The sequence below is a fragment of the Lissotriton vulgaris genome, chromosome 9 (genome assembly GCF_964263255.1).
Source record: "Lissotriton vulgaris chromosome 9, aLisVul1.2, whole genome shotgun sequence".
Lineage (NCBI taxonomy): Eukaryota > Metazoa > Chordata > Amphibia > Caudata > Salamandridae > Lissotriton > Lissotriton vulgaris.
Genome location: NC_141697.1, coordinates 739341687 through 739361090, shown reverse-complemented (window position 1 = coordinate 739361090; position 19404 = coordinate 739341687).

Genomic DNA, 19404 nt, shown 5'->3' with positions numbered 1-19404 from the left:
CAGTCGCATCTAGCACCTTTGTGACTGGTTTCGTTCGGTCTTCACTGGCGACGAGCCACGACAGCAACTTTCCGGGCTTATCTCCCCTATCATGTGTGCGCGCCGCATGAGCCGCAAAATTCAGGCATCGGAGCCTCTCCAATAGTCGTTCGTGGGTCGCCTGCGCGTGTCGAAGGCCAGTGACATTTCCTCCCGTCGAGTCCCGCTCATGTCGACTCAGTTCCTCCTCCACCCTCAGTAGGTCCCTCTCCACCTGGCGCTTGAGGTTCCCCTGTGTACCTAAACACTGCCCCCTAATGACCACCTTAAACGCCTCCCATTCCATTTGCAGAGAGGTGGCCGAGCCTGCGTTGTCCTCAAAGTAATGTACTATATGTGCAAACAGTGAGTCTCGGAAGGGCGCGTCTAGCAGGAGGTCTGGTTGCAGCTTCCAAGTGGGGACAGGGGGGTGGGCACTCTCCCTAGTAATGGTTAACATATGTGGGTTGTGGTCCGAATGTGTCCTGCCCATGTAATGCGCGCCCGTCACTAGCGGGAGTAGGTCATCCGTGAGCATGAATCTGTCTAATCGGGTGTGTAGAGTGTGGGCTCCCGAATAGTACGAGTATATCCTGGCCGTGGGGTTCCGATGGCGCCACACATCATGCAAGTTCCAGTGTGAGGCCCAGGCTATAAGAGCTTTCATGGCGCCCACTACCGGCGCATTGGGTAGTGGTGGGAATGAGCGGTCCAGTGTGGTGTCCAGTACACTATTATAATCCCCTCCCAGCACCCAGGGGACCCCATGCCAATGAGCCAGTGTCGCGGAGACCGTCTCGAGGAAGCCCTGTTGGTCCGTGTTAGGGGCATAGAGCGACGCCACCACCAGTGGTCGCCCGTCTAGGCGCCCCTTCACCGCCACAAACCTCCCCTCCTTGTCTATGTGGGAGTCCTCTACCTCAAACGGGAGCCCCGGTCTGATCCATATCAGTGCCCCTCTAGCGTAAGAGGAGAACCCAGTTGCATAAATCTGTCCGCGCCATCGCCTGCGCAGGGTGTGTACCTCAGGGGCTGTTAGGTGTGTCTCCTGGAGGAGCGCTATCTGTACCTTGTGTCTCTTTAAGTAGGAGTAAATCATGTATCTGCGTGCAGGTGTGTGTATTCCGCGTACATTCCAGGTACATAGTACTACTTCAGCCATCAGCATACAACAATTCAGTCACACCCACTCTCCCCCCCACACCAAGCGCCTCCCCAAGGAGCCCTCCACCACCCAGCGTCAGAGCATCCACAGCTTTTTTCGAGCAGCACCCAGGAGAACCCAGTGAGCACCCCCATAGGTCATGTATGCAGCGTTGCACAATAGGGAAAGGGGGGGTAAACATTAACTGGGGGGAATACCATCGGGTCGGTTGCCAAACGTGCAGCCGTCCAAACTTTTTGCAAAAAGTACGAACAGTCCATGCTGGGGGGTTGCTGCCCATCGCGCAGTCCAAATGCCCAGTGAGAGTTCGTCGAGCGTGAAGGCGTGAGTACCCTCCCAGGGGGGTGTGAAGTATAGGCCCGATCGGCCATCTGGCCGGCCCACTGGCTGGTTAGTAACATGTCCAGTAAGTCATGGGGTGTCTGCCCCAGCTGAGCCTGGATCCGTTAACTATCGCCCACCTATAGGGACCCCGCAATATAGCGGCCCACGTGGCAAGGGTGCCACCGGGCAGCTGCTCCGTAACAAGTTACTGCAAACATGACATAGTCTCAACTTACTGCGTGTTCCGTGTCTGTCTCCACCAGGCCTCACTGCGACTTTACCTCTATCACTGGTGGCCCCGTGGCATGGCACTCCTCCATTAGCCAAACAGGTCCGATGTCTGTGGGGTGATGTCGGGCAGCCCATTCGAGAGCTGCGAGTCCGGGAGTCCATAGATCGCTTCGTCGTCGCTTGGCGATACTCTGGGGCTGTGGGATTATTCCCTCTTTGTATACAGATTATCTGATTGTGACACAATATAATGCACAAGTTTTTCTATCTGGCCATTATAAATTTAACTGGCCTACTGAGTTAAAGAATGCCACAATGTCTGTTCACACACTTTGTACATCACAAAAGAGTTTTTCTTTGTTCTTTTCTCTATGCCGCTTGCAGGAAAAGATTGCTGTTGAAATGGTTATCCACTAGGATACGGTAGGGTGGCAGATTTAGCCACGGAGTTTTACTTACCTAACCATTCAATTTCAAAGTTTTGTTTTATTATGATTTCACTTAAACAATAGTGTATGTTGCAGTAGCTGTTATTCCAGCCTGGCCCTGAAGAATGCCGGTAGAATATTACCTTTACGGCAGAAACATGTTGGCCTGATTCTCCACACTTACTGTACAGTGATTTTTTTACACTGTCATCACTTTTTTACTTGACGCCCAGGGAGATATCAATAAAGAAATTTTCCTACCCTGACCGTCATTTTAAACACACATCTATTTTCTTTGAGCACTGCACTCTATCAGTTTCACTTCTAGTGAGGACACATCTTTTTTCAGCTTTGGATCTATTGGTACCAAGCACTTTTATTAAGGTTTGGCCATGGATAAACCTGCTGATTTAAGTCCTAGATGACGATGCTCCGCCACATGGGTGGGCTGATAGGACTGCTTTACAAATGATGGTCCCTCACTACTAGTTGTGATAGCGTTGTTTGATATTCTGTTGTGGCCGCTTCCTAACTCTTCTGACCCTCAAGTTCCTTTTGTTGTTGTAACGCTATATAAATTACACAAATAAATCTTTCTGAACATACCGTTCCACCCCGGAGGATTTTGTTTTCGGCTGCTGCGTACGGAACTACTTAAACTAGTGTGGGGCGGGAAATCACCGAGACTCCAGTGGGAGGTCCTTATTAGACCTTACTCGCAGAAAGAGATAGAGCAGTTGAGGGAGTATCACCATCTTAATTAGGGAAGCTCTCCCAGCCATGGACAAGGGAAGGGTTATCCATCTGGAGATGTTATCACTGATTTTATCCATTACAGTGCCGTAATTAGCACGAATTAACGCCTCCCTGTCTTTTTCTATGTTTATTCCCAGGTATTTAAAATCTCCCTCACACCAGGCAAGTGGGTAGTCCAATGCAAACTTATGCGTCGAGGCAGTAAGTGGAAATATACACGACTTGTTCCAGTTTATCTGGACACCGGAGAGGACCCCAAACCGTATGAATTCCCTAAGGATGGGATTCAAGTTCTCACAAGGGTGACGAACATAGAGCGTAATATCGTCGGCATACATTGAGATCAGTATCTGCCTTTGAAAACATCGCAACGCACTATCTCGATGATGTTGACGCAGTTTAGCCGCAAGGGGCTCAGTGGCTATGGCAAACAGGAGTGGGGAAAGGGGGCAGCCCTGCCTAGTCCCTCTGGAAACCGGGAATTCCGAGGACAATTTGTCGTTGATGAGGACCTTGGCCACCGGGCTCGTATACAATAATCTAATCCAGGAAATGAAGATAAGTTGAAAGCCCATTCGCTCGACTACCCGGAAGACATAATCCCACTCCAATGAATCAAACGCCTTGGTGGCATCTAAAAAAATGGCCGCCACTGGCAAGTCCTCATGAACTGAGTTATAGACTGAAAAAAAGGTGCGGAGGTTATGCGACGTTGCCCTGCCTGGGAAAAATCCAGCCTGATCTGGGAGTATTAAGTCAGGCAATAGAAGACTAATGCGCGTAGCTATTAACTTGGCGAGAATCTTCACGTCACAATTCAATAGTGACAGGGGCCTATACGAATCGCATTTATTAGCAGGCTTCCCCGGCTTGAGAAGGGACGTGATGAGAGCGGTTCTCATGGAGGCAGGCAGGTGGCCGACCTCCAGACCATCTTCATACACTTCGCGCAATACCGGTGCCATGAATTCTATAAATGTCTTGTAAAATTTAATAGGAAGACTAAGAACATTTTCTCCATTAAAAACTAAAGGGTAAACAGAAAATATTTTTGTCATATAAGCATAATGACTGTCTCGTGTACAGGAATATTCAAATCATCAAGTCTGTGATGAGGAAGACGAGACTTAGAGGTAATGCATTATTCTAAGTTTCAGATCTCTAAAGGGGGGAAGATGGAATTGTGTAAAATTTTGCAGGCACAAATAAAAACAGCACACACCCAAGTACAAATAATCAGATAGAGGCCTTGCGGGTGACGGTTCATAATTGCAGAGAGGGTTTCTCATTTTGGGTTTGCATAGACTTGCAGCCAGGCAAATGAATATTTAGTCAATTTCCTAAAAGAAACGCGACAATATGTAACTGAAAAGCAATGCTCACAAACAAACATTAGTGATTCTCAAATAACGGGAGAATCCCGTTTGGTAAAACCTACAATATTAATATATTCAGAAACATCACAGTTCATTGAAGTGTTAGAACCACCTAAGAGGTGGTGCACATATTTGTAATCAGGGTAATTTTACCCTCGACATGAAAGCAATAACTTTGCCTAGCAAATAGGCAGAGAGGAAACTGTGAAAAAAGTGGTATGAGCAGGAGGAGAAGAAAGAGGGAATATAGGGAATGAATAACACTGTAGACAGAAAGAACGAGGAAGTTTAAAGTCAAAATTGATCCTAAAATGTATTTTGCATATCTTAGTGCTAAGGTAAACACCAACTGAGTGAAAACACAGTCAGAACACTCTCCACACATGCATGGCTTTGTCATTGCACAACCTATCTTCAGAAGGCTTTCAGAACAGTGGGCCTCATCTAGACATTTTTGGACAGTACTCAGTACATCAAGGTGGCAGAGGACATTACTTTCCCCATTCCGACGGACTACTCTCTGCCAAATTTAGAGATCACTGCTTGTCCAGTGGTGATACCTGTACCTTGAAGGAGTCACTGGCATGGCAGTGCCTAACAAGGTACAGAACGTTTGGGGGATGGCTGCTGTTGATTTTGACAGTCATCCACTAAACATTACCAAAGCTTTTGTGTTGCGCCAACGTACTCCCAAAGTGGGAGTTTGTGACTGAAAAAACAAACAAATGATTGCCACACTCGGGGAATATTTATTCCTGGAATTGGAGGCAAATGTCTGTGTTTTTTTATGTCCCTCACCACCATGCTTTAGCTGGCATAATGGATAGAAAAAGGCATCACACCATCCTCCCTAAATTAGACCGGGAGTTTAGTGCCCTTCCACTGACAGCCCCTAGTCAATCAAGCCTTTGCAGGAAGCTTTCCTGCTAGGGATCCAAAAGGGACTCTCAATGGAAAGTTGGGGGGGGGGGGCTCCCAAGCCTAAATAAAGAGGGTGGCACATTAGTTTGGTGGACAGGGTACTGCATTGCAAACCTCTTCCAAACACTAAATCAACTGCTTTGCTTCATTCTCTATAGGTGTTTCACAATGTATTGTCTCATGGTGCTTCTTGTACTTCCTCACAGCTCGTGATGTTTCAGTACGGGCTAGAGACAGCTTCTAGAACTTTTCTGGCCGATAAAAATATATTCGAAATACAGTCTGCTAGCTGGTTTGTTTTTAGTGAGAGGTTTGTTGGGCCATCGTCCTCGGAGTAGTGTCAATTTCGTGTGACTGTTCAATCCAAAAAATAGCACTGTCATTCTTAGGTGCACCCTCTTCCCATACACAGCCCTTGTGTAAAGCACTCGTCTGACAGCAGGGAGCACTGGGCTGGCTCCAAGCAAGAGAACCCAACAACAGAGGCACAAGGAGGTATAAACTCTCTTCACTCTAACATTCCTGACACGCAATTGGAAAACATAAAGAATAGGCCTTGCCAATAAAGTTTTGCTATCAGATAAAAAAAACGAATGGGGATATTCCAGGATCCCCCCAACTGGAAGGGAACAGAGACTATTTCAATATAGGAGAAATGGGGTACAATCTCCCCAGTCAAACTCACTCTCAGAAAAAGTAACTTGTTCTGATGTAAAGAATCAACCCCTATTTAAGCATCCTGTAGGTACAGAATCAAATATTTTTTTTCTTTGTTAGACCTCTCAATTAGTGGCATGATTCATCACTGGGACTCATCCTGGTCCCTAGAAATGTGGATAGCCTGTACCATGTTCCAGGACGCATTTTGAATATTTTTCCTGTTGGGATCTTGATATAGATAAAAAGGCTTAAAACTACCAAGGTAACCCCTTTATTCATGGTTGTTTGGGTATGATTACCAGATTATTTACAAGGGGGTAAGGATGTAATGGTCCTAGTACCCTACACTCATCAACACATTGCCCTGGTGTTTATTTTTAGTCACTCATTTCATGCAACACACCCATGTATTTATAGTGGAGTTATTACTCGCCTCAAACACACTGCATTGACATTTTGATTCACACTAGGGAATCCTCTATAGCCACATGGGAGGAGAGGGGTAGTCGGTTGGAAATGTGGTATTGAAAGTAAGTTAAATACTGGCATGCTTTGGTTGACAAGTGTGCGACTACAGGGTCATGACCCCTCACCTCCCATGTGGTTATAAAGGATCTAGCTTTCATTATCTAAGTGTATTTCTCAGGCTTAGTTTGTGTCAGTTAATGTTGCTTGTAGGGGGATGGCTATACTTTTCAGACACACATTGAAGGTTGGGAATATTAACTCTTTTAAAAATATACTAGAGAGATTGTTTTGGGTTGGTTCTATGGTTGGGTCGGGTTGGTTCAGTTTTGTAAACTATTATTGTCCTATTTCTGATCAAATGGAGGCTCTGCTGCTATTGTATTACCTTGCCGTTTACCGTAATTTATGTATTTAAAAAGTTTTATATAGCGCGAACAAGACCCATGAGGGTATCAGAGTGCTTTACAGATGAGAAAAAAAGAGGAGACCTATAAATCAGGCAACAGGGTGGTCAGAAGTACAAGGGGAGAAAGATTCTATGCCCACATGACATACATAATCATAAACAGCCTAAGCAAATCAGACAACAGGGTGGTCAGGAGTACAAGGGGAGAAAAACTCTACGCCGGCATGACATACATAATCATAAGCAGTCCAAGCAAATAATAGGGTGAAAGAAATGTGTCAGAGCAGGCATGGAGAACAAAGGAACGAGAATAAACAAAGCATATTATAAAGTCAAAAATGAGAAGCTCGTAGGAACTGATAGCAAAGTGAGTACAAAAAGTGCATACAGAGGTAACTCTCTGAAAACCCCAATCAAATACAATAAAAAAGACAAGTAAAAATGGAGAGGAGAAGAGTCTTTGAGTGCTTATTGAGCGAGGGATTCTAGGGCAGGAATTTGTTCATCAAAAGCGCTTTAACTTCCTTTTTGAAAGTTATAGTTTAGGGGATCGGCCTGATTTCTGGAGGTAGGGAGTTCCACATTCTCTGGGTGATACCCGGGAAAGCTTGACCATAAGTTTTCTTTTTACGGAATTTCTGCGGTTTCAGCAGAAGGGTGCTGGCACTTCAGGAGGATCTGGAGCCACCAGCTAGTACACATTTTCGTGCAAGGTATAGCGGGGTGTTGTAATTTAAGGATTTATGGGTCATGCAAGCAATTTTTAGTTGTATCTTTGCTTCGTAAGGGAGCCAATTTAGGGATTTCAGCTCCAGGGTTATATTGTGGTATCTTTTTGAGCCAGTGATAAGTCTAGCTGCAGAGTTAAGAGAGGCCCTTAGTGAAGCCATCTTCGACCTCAGGAGTTCACAGAAGGTTGCACTTCTATAGTCCGACTTGGAGATCACCAGAGATTGCACTGCAGATTTGAAGTCGTTGGGAGGGAGAACAGGTTTTATTTTCCTTAGGATGTTCATTTGGAAGTTCTCTCCCTTGGTGAGGGCAGAAATGTGCTTCTGCATGTTCAGGCTCTTGTCTAACATTATGCCCAATGAACTTGTGGAGTCAATGATGTGTGGTATGCAGTTAAGAGCTGTTAGCTGATTCATCCATTCACTGATGACAGATGATTGATTAGGTGGGGCGATTAAAAGGAATTCCATTTTCAGAGCGTTGAGTTTAAGATGATTTAGAGTCAGCCATGTTTGGACTTCCAGTAGAGTGGTGTTGAGGGACCTGATATCATCTGGGTAGGACACTTTCAGGTACAGCTGGGTGTCATCATCATCATACATGTGATAATGGACATTGGATAGTTTCAAGGTTTCAGTTAAAGGTTCCATGAATAGGTTGAAGAGAGTTGGAGAGAGTGTGGAACCCCTAGATTAACTGAGGCGGGATTAGAAAGAGATTTATTAACCTTTAATCTTTGAGTTGTATTGTGGAGAAAATATGCAAACCAATTTAGGACAGCCCTGAAAATCCCATCCTATGTTTCAGTAATTTGTGTAAGCAGTCATATTTAACTGTATCAAAAGCTGACGATAGGTCGAGGAGGCTCAGAAGGCAGAAGTCGTTCTGATCAAGCATTTTGAGCGCATCATCAACAGTGTGAGTTATAGCGGATTTGGTACTATGACTGTGACAGAAGCCATATTGGAATTGACAAAGTGGGTGGAAACATTTTATGTGATTACAAAGCTGTGGGTGGACACATTTCTCCATGAGCTTGGCCAAGGTGGGAATGTTGGAGATTGGGCGGAAGTTGTTTAGGTCAGTGTGATCTGCCGCTGGTTTCTTAAGAAGATGGGTAATTTGTCCAGCCTTAAGACAGCCTGGGATAGAGCCTTGAATCAGTGAGGCATTGACTATCTTAGCCCAGAGTGGGAGTAGGGATAGTTTGATCTGTGTAATCCTGAGAAGTCCGAAGTGATTCTCTTTGGCTCATTTACTCAGGATGCATGGAGGCAATGGTGGCCAACAGATATGTCACCCGTGCAGACATCTGCAGGAGTAGTGAGAAATCTAGGGGTAAAAATGGATGACTCTCTCGACATGAAAAAACAAGTTCAATCAATAGCCAGAATCTGCCAGGGCATCCTGAAAATGCTCCGGAGATTTCTGCCTCTCCTATCGCTTTCTCACAGAAGGACGGTGGTCCAAGCCCTTATTACTTCAAGGTTGGACTATTCAAATGTCCTTTATTTGGGCCTACCGGATTGTCTTCTGAATAAACTTCAGGTTATCCAAAATGTTGCAGCCATTCTTACGCTGGGTCTTAGAGTACGGATCTCTCCCTATTTAAAGAACTTGCGCTGGCTTCCCATTCACCGCAGAATTCATTTTAAGGCTCTGACATTAGCCTTTAAAGCACTTTCTGGCACTGGAGCCCATTACATTAGGAAATGGGTGACCTTCTACACACCCAGTAGAAGTCTAAGATCGTCTCAACAACATCAGATGATGGTGCCCAAATTTGCTCGCTCTCGCAGAGAGCGGTCGCTCATTTTTAGTACAGGTGGCCTATCTCTGGAATAAACTACCTATCACACTCAGACAATTGACTGATGTATGGCTCTTTAGGAAACACCTTAAAACATGGCTATTCCATGAATAACCCTCCTAGAGAATCTGTTCTGTAATCGATAGCGTACGTTCTGCTGAGCGCCCGGACACTCTATAAGTACCTGTGCGCTTTACAAATACATAATAACATAACAATAACATCTCCTTGAAGAAATGGTAGAGGGTCACTGAAGTGATTGGATTGTTTCAGTGCTGTGAGAATTTTTAGAATGGTGTTATCATCCAAGATTTCAAATGAGCTCCAAGATGCATTGTTCTTGGGGGTAAAACCAGGAGTGAGCGATGGTGCCAAAGTTTGGGCGGGGGGGCGGAAACTGATAGGTGGTAAGATTGGCATGAGCTCCAATGCAGTGGGCAGATCAAAATCCATCTTAGTTCTCTTTCCGATGAAGAAAGTGGGAAAAATCTTCGCAATTCGACAATGGGCATGGTCTGATCAGGGGAGACTGAGTTTGCTATGCGATTGAAGCTTAACATATTCGAACAGTTTTTTGGGTCGATTTTTATCTAGGTCCAGTTGATTTGTGAAAAAGTTAGCTTTGCAGAGTCGTATGAGTTTGTTAAGGTTGTTCCTTAGTGATCTCAGATGCATAAGATGATCGAGGGACTGCGAGGATCTCCACAATCTTTCTGCTTGTCTCAGGTTCCTTCTCTCAGCGCTTAGACGGCTGGTCAGCGCTTAGGTTTTGGAGACTTTGGAAGGTATTATTTATAACTGTGAAGGAACAACCGTGTCTAGAATGCTTGTCATGGACCGATTGTAGTGTTCAATGAGAAGGTGGGCATCGGACATAGCCTCAGGTTGTGTAAAATACTTTTACTGAGGGTTATCAAAACATCCAGGTTAATGTTTTGCAGTGTTCTTTGCCAATGTTTGGGGTTTACTGGTTGAATTTTGATAGTACTTACAGATTCTGAGATGAGGAAGCTGATGCAGTGGTTTGTCTGTCCAGCCACAAGGGACGATAGAATAAAGTTGAACAGATTTCGGATTGCCACTGTTTATTTCTATAGTTGCTCCCTTGGCATGCATAGGCTGTCACATATCTGGGTTAGATCGAAATCCTTCAGGAAAGATTTGAGACTATATACGGAAAGGTCATTCATGTAATTCCAGTGGAGGTTAAAATTATTATAGGGAGCAACTTAATTTTCCATCAGAATCCTGAACTGGATGCCTTACGGAGGAAGGTAAGGCAATTATAGACCAAGACAGTGGGCTTCATTGCCACCTTCAAGTCTGATTTTAACCTAATAGATCCACAGCGTTCTTAATTTCGACTACTTAGACTAAACACCTTTTTACAGCCCGGCATAGTGCAGCATCTACTTTAGACTCTTTTCTTTATTTCTCAGTTTTCAGAAGGGTTAAAGTCTCGCATTATTACATAGATTTCTTTGGATTTTGTGTGCGACAGGGACCCTCGCCTATGTAGCAGATGGAGTTTTAACAAACTTTTGCTGTCCGATCTCGATTGGGTTTAGCAACTCATTTGTTTGTGATGTAGTTTTTTCGAATTAATTTGGATTCTGACCCTTTGCCTTTGGTTTGGGATGCCTTGAAGACTACATTATGTGGCCAAGCAATGGCATGCTCTTCATTATTGGCTAAAAATAGAAAGAATCTGTTCATAGCTCTTCAGAAAAATGTTAATCATTCTTTCCTTACCCTAGGCTCAATGATGTATCCAAATTTTGAGTCTAATATGCCAAGTTGGATTCAGCTAAGCAAAAGCATAGGAATTTGTATACAGGAGCGGAACTGCATTGGAGGCAGAACATAAATCAAACCTGTTATGAGGAGAATAACCATACTGGTAAACTGTTAGCCCTGTCTGTTAAATCTAAGACTAATGCACATTTTGTGAAATCCATAGATGATCTGGAAACTAATCAGCTTGTGTCCAATCCTCACTGCATACAGAAGGTATTTTTGGATCACTATATGGAGCTTTATCATTCAAGTTACTTCAGGGAGACTAATCAGCTTTCTGATTTTTTACGTAAGATTACAGTTCCCAGATGTCAACAACTTAGGGGTTAGATCTTCTGGCCTCAATTTTAGTCAAGGAAATCAAGATAGGTTTGGATGGCTTTGGGAAAAGGAGGGCTCTAGGGAGCAATTAACCAGTATGTCCTTCCCTGAGCTGCCGAACATACTGGTAATCTGGGAAAGGGAACAGTATGCACCTTGTTCACTGAGGAAATCGTTATTAGCAGCCTTGAAAATGAAGTTAGCTGTCCATCATGGTTCATACTGCCTGATTAGCCTTCTAAATTTAAACAATAAGATTTTAATGAAAATATTAGCAAATAGTGTCATGTTAGTTTTTTCACTTTGGTTCATCCAGATCAGAATGTGTTTCTGGGGAAATAGATCAGTTTCAGCCAGTACTCATTATTTGATAGGTATCACCATCACCTACTCAGAGTGAATTGCAAGCTGCCCTTCTGATGTTTGACACAGAAAAAGTCTTTGATTTGATTTGGTGGTAGGCATTTTTTTACATCTTCAGGACTTTTTTGTTTCCTTCTCAGTTTCTATTAGTACTTAAAAACCTTTATATCAATGCACTAACTTTGATAATGATCCATCTTAAGCTGGCAAAAGCCCGATTACTCAGGGAACCAGACAAGGTTATTGGTTGTCCACAATTCTTTTCTTGTTCATCAAACCCCTTCCTATAGATATTAATGAGGATGAGAACATTTCTTCTCCACTTCTTAGTATCTCCAAATTGGAATTATATGAAGACAATTTGGTGGTGTATTTGTAGGAGGAGAAATGCAATATTCATCACTTACTTGAAACGATTAAGGAATTAATCTTGGTAGGGGACATAGAATACATTTGGGGAAAACAGAAATTCTCCTTTTTAATGTCTCTGCTGTTGACAGCCTCGTGTTTTATGCCACAGGTACAATCCTTTACACCCAATCAGATACCTAGGCATTTGCTAATTATGATGATTTGTTTAAACTGAATTATATGGCTACGTTAACTAAGGTGCGTAATGTCCTTCCTAAATGGATTACAATACCCATGTTAATTGGTAGAGTGGCTTTAATTAAGATGTCAGCTTTGCCTCTTTTGATATTTTTAGGTTCCTATTAAAATTCCTAATAACTTCTTTGTGGAGGTATATTTAATTTTATGCATATTTATTTGGAATAGCTAGTAGCCCAGTTTGAGCTTTCTTATGTTAGAATTAGATGACGAGCATGAGGGCCTTGCACTGCCAAACCTGGGAGTTTACTATCAGGCAGCACTATTAGATACTCTTTTGCATTTGTATGATGCACTTCATGTTCCAAATTTTAAATTTGTTTAATTGATGCTATGTTGGACGACCTAGGGGCTCCTGCATCAGTGTTTCAGAATATATTTTTCTTTTGAAAATATATAAAATAAAGAAAAGAAAATAATAAAGTAATCTAGGACCTACTTCAGTGCAAAAGTATTTTTTTTCAAAGAATTATGAATTCCAGATTGTGATGAGAGTATTCTATTGAAAGATTGTATTGTTCTTAATCTACATCTTTTCTCTGTACATCAATGTTTCACTCTGGGCTTTAGAGCAGTTGCCGATTTTAAGTTCACCACCTCTTGGAAGTCCTCGAATCAACTTGGGTTGGCAGACAGTAGTTAGGGCAGGATACTATGGTTTAGTTATTTGCAAATTAAAAGCTTCTCACAGTCATACTCGACATACCAGGCTTGCTTGAATTCAGTGGCAAAGTGAGCAAGGGACTCACGTCTGAGCAAACCCTGCCAACTTTTGGCGAGCAAAGCGGTACGAAAGGGGGTGGTGATGGACGGAGCATCTGAACCAATGAGGCACAGGGTCAGACTGATTTGCATATGGCCATGTCTGAAATGGGGTGGCAGAGTGGGCTAAAGAACTGTGATGGATTAAACACAGATCTGTTGACTGGGTGTGAGTGTTTGATTGGTTCAGATGCTCCGTCCATCACCACCCCCTTTTGTACCGCTTTGTTCACCATACGTTGGCAGGGTATGCTCTGATGTGAGTCCCTTGCACACTTTGCCACTGGATTCAAGCAAGCCTGGCTGAAGACGGCTGTAATGCCAGAAACCGGTCGTAGGAAGCTTGTTTCCGGTCCAGGGAAGGCATGGCTTGGCAGTTCGGGCTGGACTGTTCCCATGAGGCACAGGGTCAGACTGATTTGCATATGGCCATGTCTGAACTGGGGTGGCATAGTGGGCTAAAGAACGGTGATGGATTAAACCCAGATCTGTTGACTGGGTGTGAGTGTTTGATTGGTTCAGATGCTCCGTCCATCACCACCTCCTTTTGTACCTCTTTGTTCGCCATAAGTTGGCAGGGTTTGCTCAGACGTGAATACCTTGATCACTTTGCCACTGGTTTCAAGCAAGCCTGGCTGAAGACGGCTGTAATGCCAGAAACCGGTCCTAGGAAGCTTGTTTCCGGTCCAAGGAAGGCATGGCTTGGCAGTTCGGGCTGAACTGTTCCCATGAGGCACAGGGTCAGACTGATTTGCATATGGCCATGTCTGAAATGGGGTGGCAGAGTGGGCTAAAGAACGGTGATGAATTAAACCCATATCTGTTGACTAGGTGTGAGTGTTTGATTGGTTTAGATGCTCCGTCTATCACCACCCTCTTTTGTACCGCTTTGTTCTCCATAAGTTGGTAAGGTATGCTCAGACGTGAGTCCCTTGCGGACTTTGCCACTGGATTCAAGCAAGCCTGGTTGAAGATGGCTGTAATGCCGGAAACCGGTCCGAGGAAGCTTGTTTCCCGTTCAGGGAAAGCATGGCTTGGCACTTCGAGCTGGAATGTTCCCATGAGGCACAGGGTCAGACTGATTTGCATATGGCCATGTCTGAACTGGGGTTGCAGAGTGGGCTAAAGAACGGTGATGGATTAAACCCAGTTCTGTTGACTGGGTGTGAGTGTTTGATTGGTTCAGATGCTCCGTCCATCACCACCTCCTTTTGTACCGCTTTGTTCGCCATAAGTTGACAGGGTTTGCTCAGACGTGAATACCTTGATCTCTTTGCCACATGTTTCAAGCAAGCCTGGCTGAAGACGGCAGTAATGCCAGAAACGGGTCCTAGGAAGCTTGTTTCCGGTCCAAGGAAGGCATGGCTTGGCAGTTCGGGCTGGACTGTTCCCATGAGGCACAGGGTCAGACTGATTTGCAAATGGCCATGTCGGAAATGGGGTGGCAGAGTGGGCTAAAGAACGGTGATGGATTAAACCCTGATCTGTTGACTGGGTGTGAGTGTTTGATTGGTTCAGATGCTCCGTCCATCACCACCCCCTTTTGTACCTCTTTGTTCACCGTAAGTTCGCAGGGTATGCTCAGACGTGAGTCCCTTGCTCACTTTGCCACTGGATTCAAGCAAGCCTGGCTGAAGACGGCTGTAATGCCAGAAACCGGTCCTAGAAAGCTTGTTTCCGGTCCAGGGAAGGCATGGCTTGGCAGTTCAGGCTGGACTGTTCCCATGAGGCACAGGGTCAGACTGATTTGCATATGGCCATGTCTGAACTTGGGTGGCAGAGTGGGCTAAAGAACAGTGATGGATTAAACCCTGATCTGTTGACTTGGTGTGAGTGTTTGATTGGTTCAGATGCTCCGTCCATCACCACCCTCTTTTGTACCACTTTGTTCGCTATAGGTTGGCAGGGTATGCTCAGACGTGAGTCCCTTGCTCACTTTGCCACTGAATTCAAGCAAGCCTGGCTGAAGACGGCTGTAATGCCAGAAACTGGTCCTAAGAAGCTTCTTTCCGGTCCAGGGAAGGCATGGCTTGGCAGTTTGGGCTGGACTGTTCCCACGAGGCACAGGGTCAGATTGATTTGCATATGGCCATGTCTGAACTGGGGTGGCAGAGTGGGCTAATGAGCGGTGATGCATTAAACCCAGATCTGTTGACTGGGTGTGAGTGTTTGATTGGTTCAGATGCTCCGCTCATCACCACCCCCTTTTGTACCGCTTTGTTCGCCATAAGTTGTCAGGGTATGCTCAGACGTGAGTCCCTTACTCACTTTGACAATGGATTCAAGCAAGCCTGGCTGAAGATGGCTGTAATGCCAGAAACCGGTCCTATGAAGCTTGTTTCCGGTCCAGGGAAGGCATGGCTTGGCATTTCTGGCTGGACTGTTCCCATGAGGCACAGGGTCAGACTGATTTGCATATGGCCATGTCTGAACTGGGGTGGCAGAGTGGGCTAAAGAACGGTGATGGATTAAACCCAGATCTGTTGACTGGGTGTGAGTGTTTGATTGGTTCAGATGCTCCTTCCATCACCACCCCCTTTTGTACCGATTTCTACAAATTGCCCACACCTCTTTTCAAAGATCATAAAAACCTCCTTCGTGAGTAATACACTTGCATCCCTCTAGCTAATTTATTAATCCTACCAACCTTCTGCATGAACTCAGCTATCCCTTCTTATGGTCACACCTAAGTCACAATAACTCAATCTTCCAACAAAAAAAACCGTCAGTAAATGCATGGGTTGGTTTCCTTGACCGTAAAAGATTAATTCAAATAACAAATTATAACCAATAAACTTTGACTAACTACTAACATTGGGTTCCTGGGCGAGCATGCTGCTTTGCGTGAAGTGCTTCAAAGCCTGGTCAAGAGGTAGTTAGCTTTATATAAATACAATTACATAATACAATGAGAGCAGATTTGGTCAGTAGTTTTCAGCCATTAACTATGTTGCCAGTGTCATTCACATGTTGTTTGAGAAAAGCCATTGGGTGTTAGGAGTGTTAGGCACAGGAAATGATGGAATTTTTTCACATCACAATTTCCTTCTACATTGCACTTGCCTCCATGTAGGGAAAGCATTTACTGGGAAACAAATGAGTGAATATAAGCTTTAGTGCCATCCTTTCATAGAGCTGTTGTGTAAGGACACACCGGAGACCCCATCACTCTTGAAAGGGTCAGACTGGGACAGAAAAAGTCCCGGAACCAAAATAAAATTGACCACCATTAGTGAGTCAGATAGCTAAAAAAGAGGCAGACATTTGCTAACCAGGGTAGTGTTGAATTTATAAAGACACACTGTACACGTGCCATGCAAGATTCGGGCGGTCCATGATACTATAAAACAGGCCAACAAACTGCGCAAAAACCAGCTCACACACTGACTTGTCAGGCCAGCCGGTCAAACACTGCCTGACTGCCCTATAGGCTACTCCGATGTTAACGCCCAGGTAACAGCTGCATAGTGCACCCGATTGCAGCACTTTTGCTTTGCACATCCCACAATCGGTCTACAAATAGTATTTACAGAGAGTTCAATTCCATGTCTAGGGCTCTAACTAACAATTTTAATTGTAGTTAATGTACCAAATTTTAAAAAGAAGTTTGAGTTTTCCTTGCCTGAACTGAACTCATAACTTGTCCATCATTGCATGTTTCAGGGGCTAAAGGGAAACATTTCAATCCATCCTACCTCTTGTTCAAAAAGCGAATGCCATGACTGATAGCCAATGTGGAGAAAGAGCAAGTATTTTCACATGCATTATAAAGTCGTGCCACGTGCCTAGATATTCCCAGGGATTCCTACGTGTCTCAATGGACACAGTACTTTCCCCAATCAACAGCAATTTTTGTTACTCAGCTAGTCTGCAAAACAGGCTTTTAATGAAAGAGCATTTCTGATCGATGCTGCTGAGATTTTAACTTCCTTTGAGGACCCCTTCCCATTTGCGAATGGTTTACCACCTACTTGAAGTAGGTGGTAAAATGCTAATGTTTTGCAACTGCATTTCAGTCACAAAACATGCATTCATACCAATGCGATTCGGTATTAGGATGGGACGCCTTAGACACGTCCCTTCCAAATAGGAAATCTCAAACCCATTTTGTGACTAGGAAAGAGGTTACCGAATCACGGAATAGGGTTTGCTGCATCTAAAAAGCATTCTTTGCGATCGTAAACAGGCTGATTCTGCGATTCGGCCCATTTGCGAAGACAAAAATGCTTGAAGCATGTTCCCAATAATGTTTACATTTCCTACATTTGAATATCATGCGCCCTACCAAGAGACATTTATGGCCTACTAGGGGGGATTTATTAATATGTAAACAGGGGGTATATGCCTGTCAGACTTGCAGTTATGTTTGATATAGTCACTTTAGTGGTGGCACAATATGTAATGCACTCCCCTTGTGACATATAACTTACAGGCTGTGTACCATTTACTAGTGACCTATGGGTAAGTTAAATATTCCAACCAGGAGTATAGCTAATTTTGCCATGTTTTAGAGGTATGAACAAGTGTACTGGGGCCTAGTTAGCAGAGTCCCAGTGCAGTAAAAAACAACAGCACTATGAGTCCAAAAATATGAGAGTGATCATGTACAAAGAGGCATTTTCCTACAATATCCGTTTAAAGACTGGGAAAACATGATCCCTTAGACAAAACATAATCACATTTTCTGGAGCAATAGAGTTCAGCAGTGAAGAATGTTGATACCTGTATAACCTATTGAAGGATTCAGATATACTGTATTGCAAAACGACTGTGTTGACTGAAAGTGTTAACCATTGTGATAACCTGAGATGCTGAGGGTAGTTTGAAAAAGTGCAGGTCGTTTTCAAGACCTGTAGACAAAAAACACATGCTAGGTGATTCCCTTTGAATCATAGAGAGATGGGAATTGATTACTACTCGGAACTCTCCAATAAGTTTGATTGGAATGGAACATGATCCTGTTGGTGGTGCCCTGGAGACTGGAGTCCAACCTATTTAGGTATTTTGTAGTCAACAGCATCTTTGTTGTAGATCATAGATGTCAATTAGATGTCACCAGGTATAAAAGCTGCTAAGCCTTGCTTTTCCTTTCTGATCCCTGACACTTTTTTGTGGCCTGTTGGTTAGTGGTCCCAAAGGGAATGTGAAGGAAAAAAGCAGAAGCAGGAACCTAAGTGATGGAAACTACACTTTTGACATACATCTTTGCAAAACCATGCCATTATGATATTGCCTGCTGTTTAAGTGGCTTCTTACTCTACCTTATGCGCTCCATTTTGTTTCCTTCATTGTGTTCTTTTCCCACTGCCCTTGTGTTGCTTTCTCCCTCATGTGCTGCTTTTCCCCGTCACCTCCATCAGCTCCCCAACCCACTCCCCTGTACCCACCCCCACAATGCTTTCTTAATTGTATTTTGCACTTTAACGCTGAAATATATTTGTATTTATTTATCAATCTGCCATCTTTTATTGGTAAATAAAAAAAAGTAAAATGGCACCTGTATTATTCTGCAGGCCCATGCATGCTCGATGACACATGCATGCACCTAGAGAATGACACAAACAGCAGCAACTGTGGTGACGTCATGGTGTCTATTTTCTTCTAGTTTTTAATGAAGTCATGTGGCATCTCCAAATAGCATTTTGCTTTATGCCAATGCTCCACAGCATCAATAATTTAAATTGCAATCTGTCAAGCACTCAAAATCAGGAAGACCCTTTTTTGATTAATGCTATGTTCGTTCACCTTGTATTGTGGTTGTATTTTGAAAATGTCATTTTGAATGGCTTGAGATTACACTGCAATATATTTATCTATTTTAAAATGTGTATGCATGTTATTTATTCTTTTATGACCTTGTGCTGAACAAAGCTTTGATTCAGAATCAGAATTGGAAAATCCAATAATTCCAAGAAGAGCAACCTATTGGCTTTGCCAATTTTTGTTTGTATTTGGGAAAGATTGTGCTTGACTCCTCCTCTGAACCACCCCCTGAGCCTAGGACGACTCCTGGTGGCCGACCACGCAGGGAACAGCACCAACACCCACCGACCACGCATGCAACCTGGGATTCATCCTCGACTCCTCCCTCTCCATGTCGAAGCAGGTCAACGCCTTCTCCTCTTCCTGCTACAACACCCTCCTCATGCTTCGTAAGATCTACAAGTGGATCCCCACCGAAACAAGAAGAACGGTGACCCAGGCCCTTTTCAGCAGCAGACTAGACTATGGCAACACACTCTACGCAGGCATCCTGG